Here is a 15,784-nt window from a genome sequence, read left to right as displayed (position 1 = left end):
TATGTTAGGACTCTTCCTTTATCCCAAGTGAATTTTCAAAGAACCTCTGGGAAAGTCATTTCCAGGACCTTCTAATAAAATTGACCTTTCCCTTAAGTCTCTCTGGGAAATGTAGTCCAGAGAGACTATCATATCCTAGCCAGACATAGGCCTCCCCCAAACTTCCTGAAAGACAAGTAACTCTTCCACATTTTATAATTGTATTGTTGTTTCATATATGCACAGTCTCTCTCCTCAAACAAACTCTAAGATCCTGGCATTCTGGTAAAATGATTTCTACTTTTTTGTCCCTCCCTCTCATCTACCTTGTTGAACAGGGTAGCAGGAACAAAGTAGGTGGTTCATCAAATACTGACTGAATAAATGAATGATTGAATAAGTACAAATGAACCTCATTTCACACAACACTATATTCTTATATAAACATTTTTTTACATTGAATAACTTTAACCAAATTATATTTTCAACATAAGAAGAAGGTCATTTACAGTGAGAAAAATATGGCAAATTGCTGGAGATGACTGATAAAAAAGGCTGGCCACTTTAGAGGTGAAAAATTATCACACAAAAGTGAATAATTCTGTAATTTACCATTAAAAGTTTGCATTATAATATACTAGGATTTCTTAAAATAGGTCAGCATTTTATGTAAGCAAGCAGATGTCAGAATAGTAAGTTTTCTCTATTGGAATCTAGGCTTCCCAATATTCTACCTGCTTATTTTGGTCTTGCTTGGCAAATATAAATGACTGGTCCTTTTCCAAATCAATAAAGCGAATGAATCATAGCAGCCAATATACTATATAAAGCGAGTTGTTTTTAAGACTACTAGGCTATTTTTGTTGATATTTGATAAAATTATAGCACAAATACTGAAGCTCTACAATAGTCCCATCCCTTCATACCCAAGTGCCTTTCATGTAGATATTAAAATTATTTTTGCAGTGTATTGCTATATTCCCTTTCTCCACCAGGATTCCTTCTCACCTTGGGGCTGTCTGAGTAAGTCACGTTGCATATTTTGCAAGGGGAAAATTTAAAATTAATTCATAAAGCATTTATAGTTTGAGCTCCTACTCTTCTCCAAGGAAATCATAGATTCATTAGTGTGAGAGAGTGGGGTAAAAAGCTAAACAGCAGAAGTCACCCTTGAAAGAATTACTTGGCTCTTTAAAACAAAACAACTACAAAAAGAAGACTTCATCTTCTCTGGATGTATTCAAGCAACTGTGCCCTGAATTTGAAGGGTTACTGAAGCACCCTAATTTTTATTGCCACAGTACTTCCTCCTATTCCAGATCTAATCACTATTGTTAAAGCTTTGACCTAGCTATTATATGCCTGGGGTTGACATGAGAGATGAGGAGAGTACAGCAGACTGTCAAAACTAGCTGTCAAAGTGGATAGGTGGGGTGTGAAATTGTAGTAATAACTCGAATATCTTCAGTGCCTGTTCGTCACTTTGGGTGAATTTGGCTAGGCAACATTCTTCCAGGCCTACTTTGTGACAAGACTTTCTATCAACCTCCTGCCCTTGTCTTTTATCAGCACACCTTTTCTAAAAGGAGAAAGTGTGCAGAAGAAACATCTCCAAAGTCATGGGGAATGGGGATGAGGATGGGAATAGAGAAAGAGGAGTGTGTGAACTTATTATTTCAGTCATAGACAGAGAGGGAAAAGATAATCTGCAGTCATGTTGCTGTATGCTGAGTGTTGAAAGGTCATGTCTGAAAGATTATTTTTCTGGGGCTCCTAGGCACTGTTCGGGGCTTTAAACGGGGAGGGAAAAAGTGGAGGGGGAGAGGTATAAATTGAGATGTGTAAAAAAAGCCAAATGTGGTCAGTATAAGAAAGGGATCATGTGACAGAGAAGAACCCTGATGTTAAATAATCATCAGGAATAGAAATCTCTAGCACAAAAAGCATCTTTTCTGCTCATCCACAGAAATGCCAATCAGTGTCTTCTGAAAAGATCTGTAACATAGATCCTCACAGTGGAAAAAGCACTGGTTGGGAGTCAGAGCACCTGGATCTGTTTCCTCTGTCATAAAACAAAGGTAGGTGAGGATGGGGCAGCCAGGTGGTACAGTAGTTAGAGCACTGGGCTGAAGTCAGGAAGACTCCTCTTCCTAAATTCAAATCTGGTCTCAGACACTGTCTAGCTGTGTGATCCTGAGCAAGTCACTTAACTCTATTTACCTCAATTTCCTCATCTGGAGAATGAGCTGGAGAAGGAAATGGCAAACCTCCCCAGTAGCTTTGCCAAGGAAATCTCAAAAAGCTCATGAAGAGTAAGACATGAATGAAAAACAATTCACCAAGTGAGTTGGTAGTAATGGAGGGAAGGATCAATTAGATGATCTCTGAGGTCACTTTCAGATTTAGACCTATGATCCTATGACCCCTACCTGGGGCCTCCATAAATCCATGTGATCACACACACTTATACATGTGTACACACACTCTTCCCCACCACAACAAACACAAGCTTTCCTTTCTCCATCCAGGAGTGCAGGGACACTGTCAGAAGATTCAGGCGTCCCTAAGAAAATCTAAGGGGATCATATGGCAATTACATAAGGCTGCTTTCTTCTTAAAATTTTTTTCTGCAGATATAGTTGAGATATCTGGGGTTAAGAGTGGGAAAGAACTCATGCCCAGTGATTTCACTAGGCAAGACTCAAGAAGAAGATAGACTGACAGAGAGATTATTTTGTGTCTCATTTTCAGATAGCTTGTTTTTGGCATATATATAAAAAATACTGGTACACATATAAACAAGAACACATATACACATATATGTTCACACATACTTACATAATATACATGCATACATATGCATGTGTTATACACACTTGCAAATGCACACGTGCAAAATGCGTACATAGATCTATATGTACACAAGAATGTATGCACACACATACATATATATTTGTACACATGCCATACACACGTGTGCATATGCACATATAAGGATTTATATATACACTTGATTATCCATATGCACACTTATATATCTATATATGCTTAGATATATGTGCACTGCACACACTATATGCATGCATACTGATTATATACATATACACATCTATAATTTATATTCCTGCTTGTCAGAATGGCTGATGCCTTCCAGCTATTCCTGTTTATCAGGAGGCAATCTGCTTAGAATTAATCTGATTTCATTGGCATCTTGTTGACAGACTTCAAAGGGCTAGGAAGAATGTCCTAATCTTTGGTTATGCAAATCTCCCCATTTCTCTATTTCTTTAAAGCAAACTGCAGAACAGACGATAATGCTGCTCTCCTCTCTCACATCAACAATTCTTTTGACAGATAAATTTGAATGCTAATATCTCATGAATACCATTTTGGGGAGGAGGCCTTGTAAAGTATTGAGACTTATTACTGAAACACATCTTCATATTGGTAAAACAGTCATTTTTTTTCCTACCCCCTTGAACCATTTTTACATAATGAAATGCCTCCTTTGTTGGGCAAAAGAAACATATTTTAAAGTATAAAATACTGAACCTGTTCAGGTGTTGAGATGTTTTCCTGAATCAGGGACCAATGCTATTCTCCAGGTCTTATTTTGATTGTCAGGGAGACAGGAGATGTGCGTTTGGTGAAAGGCAGGTATGTGCCTCTCTGTGTAGTAACAGGAGCAGGACCATCACTTGGGAAGTTAGAAAAGCTCTTCAAAGTTGACCTTCAGATTTATTTCATTCATTCTAGCATATTTGTGACCGGCTGGAATGAAACAGACATTCATCGTTCTTTAAAAGTTGGGCTGTTTGGGTTGTGAGTGGGCAGGACTAAGGTATTTTTAACTGTTAGAGTCTGCATTGTAACTCCCTGAATGTTTAATCATTTTCATATGAGTTGAGAATCTCTATGCAATGAGAAAAATCAACCAGACTAAAATAGGGAAGACACCTGTGTAGTGGAGATAGAAAGCTTCAAAAAGATCACCTACTCAGTTTTCTAATGGCCCCAGGGATAGGACTAAATCTCAGCCTAGCATGGCAATATTGGATAATGGAATAGTCACTTAATTTCTCTGACCCTCAGGTACCCCATCTATAAAATGATGGAGTTGGACTTTAAAGTGCCCACCAGCTATAAATACATGATCCTATAGTCTTAGGCTTTGAATGAGAAATGGTAGAAAGGAAGTTGAGGAATGTATACATGGAGCCATTAATAATTATCTGGGTCAACTGAAACACAGAGTATGTGAAAAGACTGGAAAGGTAACTTAGAATGTGCAAGGCTGTGTTTATATGGCCTATAAGTTTGGCTTCTGTTGTCTAGGTTCTAACAAGCTATTGAAAGGTTTTGAATGGAAATATCAGATCTAGACATAATGTTAACCTGGGTTCATATAAAAGGTAATGAGAATTGACTAAAATGGTGACAATGGGAATGAAGAAGAAGGGAAGAGTTGGAGAGATATTTAAAGTAACAAGTGACAAAATTTGGCAAGTGTTTGGATATGGAGAAGAAAGAGTCCAAGATGAGACCAAAGTATTAGAATTATTGTCATAATCAGACTCTCGGAGCTGAGAGTCTCACTTTGATTGACAGGTGAAGACAGTTGGGAGATTGGAATGTTCTCAGAGGCCATGAGGACAGGAGGAAAGGCAGTTGGCCAGAAAGGATATAAATAACCTGGCAGCCCCTGATAGGGGCCCTTAGATCCCTTGTCTTTTGGGACTTTGGCTTTGCCTTGGCTGAGCTTTGCTTAAATTCTTGCCTTGGACATTTGATCTTGAACATTGAGTGACCTGTGAGGATTAGGTATCCTGGGGCCCCAGGGGTGGGGGAATCCAGGAAGTATGTAGGAGAAGAAGAAGAGGGTGGTAAGGGTGGAATTTCCTGAAGGTGGTAGGACTGACAAAACAAGTAGCAGTAAGAAGCTGAGAGAAACCATCATCAATATTTGCATCATCCAAACAGTTTGCTTACTCTGGTTTGGCTGTGGCCAGACTGAGCCAGAGGAGGTGAAGAACAAGCCCAGCATTACTGAACAGCCTACAGTCCTGAGGGATTATTATCATAGATTTAGCGATAAGGTCTCCTATTCCCCAACCCATTCCTGATCATTCCTTTCCCTTGTTAAACAACATGGATAAAAGTTATTAAGTACCTTCCTGGAGTAGTTATTCCATCACTCTGGGGAGGGAGCAATGCAGTCAGATGAACGTTATCCAAGGCTGATAGAGCCCAATACCAATAATCAATCAATCCCAGGTGGGACCTGAAAGGGTTACCCATCCATTGACCTTTGGGGATCCTGCCTGGGCACTGTTATAAAGAAGGGCAGTTATTATAACATCCAGCTGGGTGGCAGGACTCAGGTGTCCCTTCACCAGCCATTAGGGAACCAAACCAAAGCTCCCTCAGATTAACATCTCAGATTACTACTAAAATAACCAGCCTAATAGTGGTAGTTTCCAGATTACTTTCTTATTTTTATAAGTTTTTGGTGAGCCAGCTAGGAGATACATGGTACCAATGCCATAATAATAATTCATGTTACTATAGACCAGCCTTGGGGAAGGTTTTCAAGTTTGTGTACCCAGACTGCAATTTCAAGCTGCCTGTGAGCCCCTTCCTTATTACCCCCAAAGAGCTGAGGGAGGAAGCAGCTGGACAGAGGGGCAGGGCATGCAAAAAATGTCCTCAGGCACTGGGAAGAGGGGGAAAGGAGTAGCTCCCTGAGTGCTGGCTTTGTGCACATGCCAATACTTTGCCAATGCTGCTATAGACCTTCGTGGTTTTCAAAGGCCTTTACTTGCAACAATTCTGTGTATGAAGTACAAAAAATCGTTATTATTACCACTTTAAAGATGAAGAAACTGAGTCACAAAATTTAAATACCTTGTTCTGGAGTGAATGTGTTAGAGTCAGGATTAGAGCTGATCCTGGGTCTTTCTAGAGCCCAAAGCCCAGCATTATTACTACTATACAGAAGTGTTAAGAGACAGAACAAACTTATAGGGAGAGATATAGGTTTTCAGGTGTTTAAATATGTCAGAAAGAAGAATCATAGCTCAGATGTACTTGTGAAATATGTAAATGTGAAATGAAGTCATTTATATTGACTCCTTAAAAACCGTAATGAAAGAATTTGTCATTCAACTGATTACAAAAATTTGTGAAAGTGTGTCTGTGTGTGTGAGTGAGTGTGTAATGAAGAGAGGAAGAAAATGGCAGAGATAGAGAAAGAATGGGAGAGAAAGAAAGAGTAGAAGGGAAAGAGACAGAGGGAGAGAAGATGGATAGATGGTTCTGGAAGGAAGAGGGAAGGGAGGGAAGAGAGACACAGAAAGACATAGAAAGAGAGACAGAGAGACAGAGATAGAGAGAGACAGAGAGAATATATATTATGTTATGTTATGTTATGTCATGTTATGTCATGTCATATCATATCATATCATATCATATCATATCATATTAATTATATTAATTATATTATATTATATTATATTATATTATATTACATTATATTATATTATATTATATTATATTATATATTAAAAGCCCAAGCTTCCAGTTCAGATTCCTCAGTGTTCTGAAATTTTTTGACACTGAGGATTTTCAGCAATCTGTATTGTTTTCTTCTGAGAAGTCAAGAGAATAAGAAAATAGTTATTCTGAGTCAGTAATGGCAAGATGTTGGGAAATGAAATAGAGCATATCCACTTTAAACAAACTCCCTTTAAAAGTGCTGGAGAAACACAATTCCCCCTCCTTCCCAAGTCCCCTGGCAAAGTGGAATGAGAACTGCTGGCCAGTCTTGAGAAGACATATTTCTTATTACTCAAGTTTGGATACCAGATATAAGATATCTTTTTTCCCCTCTTTTATCAAATGCATTGCTATCCTTATTTATAAAGTTTTCTCATGTAACAGTTTGGGACTCAAATTAGCTTAAGGGATAACAGAAGATAAGTTTTCATTTTAAAAATATGCTAGTGAGGTGTTCTTCTTTGTCAGCGATAAGGAGATGATATTATCAGTATCCAGTGAACAAACCCAGATAAATGATTTACTGTTTCTAATGCAGGAGGGAAAGGAGGAAAGGGTGTCAGCTACCTGCTTGTTGGAAGACTGACCTTGAATGCTATCTCTTATTCTCAAAGGAATCTCTGCTTTTCATTTCTCCCAACAACTGCTGGCTGCACCTTGGAGAACTCCTTAAAAAGAATATCAACAAAGATGCTTTGCATCTATAAACATCACAGGAGCTCCTGTTCTATTATCTTTTACCTTCCACATCTTCTTGGTATTCTTGGCAATAGTAAGAAAGTTAAAACTCCTTATAAAAATCAAAGGAGCAAGTCTATGGGAAAGTTGCTTTTTATTTTTTCTGTTTCTAAAATCTGTGTCCCTCTCCATCCTTTCCCTCTCCACCTCTCTGCATTTGATGGTATGCATTACACATATTGAATAAGGTCTCTTGGGTGCCTCAGTTTATATTTCCTTTTCATAGGGATAGTCCAAAGCATTGTTGGCATGAGATTCAAGGTTTCTTCTGGACACCCCAAACTCCAGAAATGTTCCTGATCAAAAGGGACACAGGAAATTCCTAACCTTCCCTGTATTTTTGTAGTGTAGAAGGAAAAGGTGATCCTGAGCATCAGAGATCCAAAATAAGGAAAAACCCCTGAGGGCAACATTCCCCTTGGGTTCTCCCCTAGATTTTGTGATGAACACAGATATACACCTCCCAGTTCTACTCTGATAAGCTTTGGGTTATATCTAAGACATTTAATTGTCCCCTGAACCATTCCTGTCACCCCTTATGTCTTCAAGACACAGAACATCACTCCATGCCTAGTCAGGTGGCAAACATCACCCCACTTATGTTGATGTAGTAACATCGTCCCATCTCCTTATTTCTGATCATGTAACTTCTCTTGTCTAAAGGGTATAAGAAGCCCAGAACCCACTTCCTCTGGGAGGCAGCGTCTACTCATGCACTTGTCTCCTGGCCATTCAACTTATATTCAATTGAATAAATCTCTCTTTTATCTTTTTAAGCTAATTTTTGGAGTCTGTCATTTCTGACAAGGGTACCCATCCCGACCCCGTGTTTTGCTTCCAAGCTCTCACATATCATTATCAAACACTTTCTGAGCAAATGAAAGATATGGGCTGGTTGGTGGGACTGGGTGAATTTCATGGTAACATTTGTCCTCAGAAGCAAAAGATAACTATTTGTAGATTAAAATATAAAGACACACAAATCACAAAGATTTCATATCTAAATGTGACCTTACATGCAGTTAAAGCAGAGCTGTAACTGTTAATTTAGTCACTTTGGTCCAGTTTCACAATTTGTTTCCTGAGCAAGCAGCACGACTTATGCTCTTAAAATTACTTTTTAAAGACAAATTCAATACAATTACACAGAATACTACTAACAGGGGTAGGAGTGGGGGACAATAACTTGGATATTATGAAGTTGTGACTTAAGAGAGTAATAGGGAGGCTTACAGGGTAGCAAGAAGCATGGCAATACTTGGCCAGGCAAAGGAAGACCTTACTGTTTGGAATCTAATAGCATCACATTTTAACTAAATTTTCTGGTTCATCAGAAACCTGCTATTTTTTTTTCTTTTCTTCTAAAGTAATGTAAATTTCATTTGTAAAAAATGTAAAAAAATCTAAATTTCAGGCTCCGGGGACAAAGTCTCAGTCTCTTTGTCCTGATTATGGCTACTCTGTAAGCTCCTTCAGAACAGGGTCTGTCTTTTGCCTCTTTTGTAACCACAGCACTTAGAAAAATGCCTGGAAAACAAGAAGCACTTAATAAATGTTTGTTGATTGATTGTGCCTATCATGTGGTTACTGCTATACTGAGATAATGATTTGGGCAAAGTCTTTGGAAAAAAATAGTTACCACTGCCTTTTTTTTCTTGGTCAATCTGCTATCTCCAACTGAGATATTTAGGAAGGACATTATAGATCATCTATTCTAATTCCTTCATTTTATATCCAAGGAAAATGAGACAGAGACAAGCTAAGAGACTCATTCAAGATCACAGTAAGAAAGTGGCAAATATGGGAACTGAGACTATCTCATCTTCTCTGTCACTAGATTTGTCTTTAAATGAAGTTAATGTTTCTTCTGAGTCCTCCCTATAGGACTGCTATGATTAAAGTATTTTGTAAATCTCTTAAGTGCAGTACAAATAAGTTTTCTATGTTTTTGATGATGTTCATATTACGAGCATACCTCTTGTTGGACCTTTCTTTTTGGGAGGAAAGGATAGGATGGACTGGAAAAAGTTATATTTGTAACCACTGTTTTCAAGTCCTTTTGTCTTCTCTTCCCCACTGTCCCCTCACCCCTCACTGCCCCAGGACCTGGGATAAAAGGGTACTCTTACAGAGATGCCTATCCTTTGTTAATTCTTAAATTCACTTCTGTAGCAGTCAGCTCTCTATGGTTTTTAGGATTCAGACTGCTAGAATTTAAATACATGTGAAAAGTGAGTCTTCAATTATTTTTGCCAATGACCCCTACCCAGGATCTTCTTTGTCATATTTGGTTTCTTCACCTTCAGTTTTTATAACCTATAAGATTTCATATTGTTTATAACCATAGCAGTAATAATTAATAAAAACAAACCTTTTGTTTTCGAGTATTATCCCCCCACCCTTGTAGAATTATAATTGATGTCTGGAATATACCCTTGGTCTTTGCTAGTACAATTTATCACTGTTCACACCTTCCCTCATAGGGTGGTTTTTTCTTATGGACTGCATGTGCAGGCAAATTTTCTTTTGACTCCACCAACACAATAATTCACATAATACCAATGAGTGAGCAACTGTATATTTAGTTATTATTTTGCATTAAAAATACTAGGAGCCCAAAGGAAATTACAAGCAATTCAACAGTTATAAATTATCATTAACTATTTGTAATGTCTATTATAATGGCTGAATGGGTACCCCAGGGCGGAAGGGGGGACTTTGTAGAACAATATACATTTGAAAACAATTTCTTCTATAAATCACATACCTGTTATTATTATTTTTAATTTTTACTTATGCAAAAAATTTACATGAGAAAATAATATTTGTTTCTGGAGAATTCATGGGCTGTTGGTATTCATTTCTCACCTGAAGTTATAATCCTCAGTTTATCATAATCTTTTTTCATAGTAACTAATTGTAATATCATTATGACCAGAGGTGAGGAATAATGAGTCAAAATAAATGAACAATTCAACAAATACCAAAGATCTTATGTGATATTCATGTAAATGTGACCTACATGAAATGAGACTGAAAAACAGTGATTCAAAATAGGAAAGTTGTCCTTTAATGATGTATAGCAATAACCTGCTGATGGAGATAAACTAATGGAGATAAGCCCCAGGAAGGAGGAGGAGTGTTCTTATAGTGCTTTGGTCACATAAAGGAGTTTGAGGAGCCTCTCACCAACCTCTATGCTTTCATACAGAGAGAAGAAAAAGAATATAAACTCATCCAACATGTGAGTTTTAATATCCTGGCATTCTCTGGACCCTGAACTATCCAAAGGGAACAGAATCCCTGAGGAAAGCTGAACAGCTCTTACTTGTACAGTTATGCTTATAAATGAAGGGTCCAGAACTTTGAGGGTAGCCATATATTTCTCCTAGCTTGCTACTGATGGCAGATTCTCTACTTTAGCCAGGTCTAAGGAGGGGACCAAAGAGCAGCATGACATTTCATCTGGAAAGACAGAGAAACCTGGGTTCAAGCCCTGTCTCTGATACACTGACTGTGTTACTGTAGGCCAGTCACTTAACTTACCAGTGTCTACAGACAACTCTGAGACATAGTGAGGTGACAGAAGAGATACTGTCAGATTTGGAGTGAGGAAGTTCTGAATTCAATTACCACTTTGGACAGTTACTAGTCATGGGACCCTGGACCCTGGGCAAGTAATTCACCTAAACTCTCTGTCTCAGTTTCCTCACTTGAAAAATAGGGATAATTATAGTACCTACCACATAAGGTTGTAGTGAGAATCACATGTGTTAATATTATGTAAAATGCTTTGCATTATAGAAATCCTACCTATTTTTAAAGAAAAATCAAGATTTGTCCTAGTAGAAATTCCTCACTGGGAGCTCCCTATATTGAAGAAATAATAGATTTAATAAAGGAGGGTGGTGCAGGGAAAGCAGAAATTATGAAATAAAGGAACGGGGAATCATTTCTTCTCTCTTTAATTAAGAAGATATATTTCTAATGCCCACCAGCACTTGAACAGAAGACAAGCTTATTTATTCTATGCCTTCTTATACAGAATTCCAAATAATCCAATAACAACATACATAGGGTAATTAAAACAAAGGATATGAACTTGACATATATCTCTGCATCTCTTAAGGAGAATATAGGTTGGTATTATATTTCAATGGACTAAGTCTTTCACTAAACTTAAAACTTATAATGAGTCCTTCCTATGTGGCTTGTTAGGAAATCTTTTAAGTGGTCACAGATTTCATTCAGGAATTCCTGTTATCTTGTAAGGATATATGCCATCAGCAAAATGTTGTCTTCAGACAGAAACTCCCAGAGGAGCGCACCATCTATTGGCAATCCTTTCATTTGAAATCTCTGCAAGAAACCCTCCATGACAACTTGATAGCAATGATCAGAAAATTGTTGCTCAAAGTTATTTCTCTGACTGCCTCTATCCAAGGAATCTTATATAATTTTAATATATAATAGGAAATTTTGGGGGGTTATTATCTCTTGCAAGATGCATGCTAAATATGTTATTTACTGGAAGTAGATCTTGTTTCTTATATATCCTTGTATCATCCACAATACTTCATACAAAGTTTTGAATATAGTATATGTTCAATACATATTTGTTTAATGAAAAGTGAGTAGAGACCACTGGTAGGAATGATGATGGTCATTTAAGAATTTTTGGAAATAAATGAGTGTCAATAAATAGTAAGAGCCCAGAATGAATCAAAATCACAAATTTTTAGTAGAGGTGCTAGTAAATTTTATTCTCTTAATCAGCCATTTTTTATGTATTTCTCTAAGGAAAGATGACTTTTGTTGGCTTTCTGTGGCAGGATGGGTCACTGATGAATTGCCTGCATGAAACTCAGATCATTGTTAATTTCTTAATATAAAATAAAATTATGATCATTCTTACTTTATTAGAATTTCAATGCAGACTATTATATTAAATCCATTGCATTTATGATGACCAAGCCACTAATATATCTTTAGGGATGAAATGGGACTATGGACTATATAGTAGATCATTTTGCAAAGCTATGGTACTTTTTAAAAAAAGCAGACTTTAACAAGTTGTCATAAATACATGCTAAGAAAGAAAACAGGAGCCACGAGAAATTAAATGTATTTTCATGGACATTGATGGTAAGTTCTCTAGGAAAAAAAATAAAGTCACATAAGCTTTAATCTCAATTTCAATTCAATTCAACATGGGTGTTCATTAATCACTTCCTATTCCCTAGCAAAGAGTTTCTAGGATTAAAAAAACAGCAATGGGATATATCTTGTCCTCAAGAAATGTTTTTTTATACTGGCAAGATATATGATATATATTTGTGTGTATGTGTGTGTGTGTGTGTGTGTGTGTGTGTGTAAATAAAATATAATATATGCTCAAAGTTATATAAAGTGTCTTAAAGGGGGAGAGAACACTAAAAGCTAAGGATTTTCATGGAGGAGGTGCTACCTGAGTTGTTCTTTGAATGAAGTTAGATATTTATTTTTTTTAAACATTTATTAATATTTATATTTTAGAAAAGTTAACGTGGTTACATGATTTATGCTCTTACTTTCCCCTTCACCCCCCTGACCTCCCCGCCTCCCGTAGCCGTTATGCATTTCCACTGGTTTTAACATGTGTCATTAATCAAGACCTATTTCCAAATTGTTGATAGTTGCATTGGTGTGGTAGTTTCGATCCCTAATCATGTCCTCATCAACCCATGTATTCAAGCAGTTGATTTTCTTCTGTGTTTCCTCTCCTGCAGTTCTTCCTCTGAATGTGGGTAGCGTTCTTTACCATAAGTCCCACAGAATTGTCCTGGGTCATTGCATTGCTGCTAGTACAGAAGTCCATTACATTCTATTTTACTACAGTATATCAGTCTCTGTGTACAATGTTCTTCTAGCTCTGCTCCTTTCACTCTGCATCAATTTCTAGAGGTCATTCCAGTTCACATGGAATTCCTCCAGTTTATTATTCCTTTTAGCACAATAGTATTCCATCACCAGCATATACCACAATTTGTTCAGCCATTCCCCAATTGAAGGACATACCCTCATTTTCCAGTTTTTTGCCACCACAAAAAGTGCAGATATAAATATTTTTGTGCAAGTCTGTTTATCTATGATCTCTTTGGGGTACAATCCCAACAATGGTATGGCTGGATCAAAGGGCAGGCATTCTTTTATAATCCTTTGGGCATAGTTCCAAATTGCCATCCAGAATGGCTGGATCAGTTCACAACTCCACCAGCAATGCATTAATGTTCCAATTTGGCCACATTCCCTCCAACATTCATTACTCTCCTCTTCTTTCATTTTAGCCATTCTGCTAGGTGTGAGGTGATACCTCAGTTGTCTTGATTTGCATTTCTCTAATTATTAGAGATTTAGAACACTTTCTCATGTGCTTATTGATAGTTTTGATTTCTTTATCTGAAAATTGCCTATTCATTTCTCTTGCCCATTTATCAATTGGGGAATGGCTTGGTTTTTTATTCAATTGATTTAACTCCTTGTATATTTGAGTAATTAGACCCTTGTCAGAGTTTTTCATTATAAAGATTTTTTCCCAATTTGTTGTTTCCCTTCTAATTTTGGTTGCATTGTTTTTGTTTGTACAAAAGCTTTTTAGTTTGATATAATCAAAATCATTTATTTTACATTTTGTAATTTTCTCTAACTCTTGCTTGGTTTTAAAATCTTTCCTTTCCCAGAGATCTGACAAGTATACTATTCTGTGTTCACTTAACTTATTTATAGTTTCCCTCTTTATATTCAAGTCATTCACCCATTCTGAATTTATCTTGGTGTAGGGTGTGAGATGTTGATCTAAACCTAATCTCTCCCATATTGTTTTCCAAATTTCCCAACAGTTTTTGTCAAATAGTGGATTTTTGTCCCCAAAATTGGGCTCTTTGGGTTTATCATACACTGTCTTGCTGACGTCATTAACCCCAAGTCTATTCCACTGATCCTCCCTTCTATCTCTTAGCCAGTACCATATTGTTTTGATGAATGCTGCTTTATAGTATAGTTTAATATCTGGTACTGCTAGGCCCCCTTCCTTCACATTTTTTTTTCATTATTTCCCTTGATATTCTTGATCTTTTGTTATTCCAAATGAAATTTGTTATAGTTTTTCCTAATTCAGAACCTTGTGGTATTTTAGTGTGGAGGCTGCCAGATCCTGTGTGATCCTGATTGGTGCTCCTTGATATCTGAATTGTCTCTTTCTGGCTTCTTGTAAAATTTTTCTTTTACTTGGAAGCTCTATTCATAAAAGCTATGAACTCTTTCCTACCCAGGAATGGAGATGGATAGAATTCCCTGTATGGGGAACATATAGTAGGCATATTTTACCAAAACATAGTATTCATAAAAGCAACTAAATAAAAAAAAATTCTAGGAATGTAGGTGAGTTATTCCATACTGTAGAGAGCTTTAAGTGCTAGGCTAAGGATTTTGTATTTTAATTTAGGGACACTTAGGACACCAGGAAATGCTTTTCAGTTGAACATAGTTCTTTTTTTTGTTGTTTGCCTCATATTGTTCATCTGTATTGTGGTATTGCAACACATTGTCATAGTGTGATATTGGAGTTCTAATATGATCAGGAAGACATATGGTAATAATCTTATTTTGCTCAATATATTGTATATCTATATGACTCTTTGACTCTAAATAGCCATTTGATTTTATTGGAGAAAATATCCTAAATATTCAAATTAGTTCTTTGGTATTAAATAGGATAACACTCTAATGATTTGAAAGTTTCCCTTTTTTAAGCAGATTATGTGGATAATGGTATAAAAGGTTCTGCATATATTGTGTGTTTTGTAGAGGACCTAAGGTATACACCAGGACATAGGCTATTTTAAAATTAGACAAATAGTGACATTTGAAATTGGCCAAATTGGCAACAGAGTGAAATTTATATATCTTAGGAAAGTAGTAATTGGAAAACAATATTGGAAATGAATATATGTATGAATAAATGAATGAAAAAACATTTATTATGCTTTTACTATTTATAAAACACTGCATTAAGAACTGAAGAAAAATATAGAAAAGAAAAGCAACATAACCTGTGTTGTTAAAAAGATCACATTCCAATAAGGGAAGAAAGTACAAATGGAAGCTTCAGCTTTAAGTCAGATGGAAAAGCCAAGTGATAGGGTACAATGGCAATGTCGGTAGTCATGCATCCTCTTTAATATCATTTCCACTAATAAAACCATATCTATTTTTTGATGTTGAATCCCTTGATTGTGCTACTTAGCACTGAAGGTAGAAAAAAAGGTGCCTTAGGGAATAAAAATATTAGCATTGCTTTCTCATACCAAACTGATAAAATATTTTTTGACTAAATGGTAAAATCACTTAATCTGCTTAACAAATATATTTTTATAGTGGTAAAAGACAATTCATCAGACTACAATAACTTGATAAGAAATCTATCAGGATCTCCATCTCTCTTTATTTTAATTTTATATTCAAAAAGCAACCT

Source organism: Gracilinanus agilis, chromosome 2, assembly GCF_016433145.1.
Source record: "Gracilinanus agilis isolate LMUSP501 chromosome 2, AgileGrace, whole genome shotgun sequence".
Classification (NCBI taxonomy): Eukaryota; Metazoa; Chordata; class Mammalia; order Didelphimorphia; family Didelphidae; genus Gracilinanus; species Gracilinanus agilis.
The sequence above is the reverse complement of the archived record's forward strand: the minus strand, read 5'-3'. Positions refer to the sequence as shown.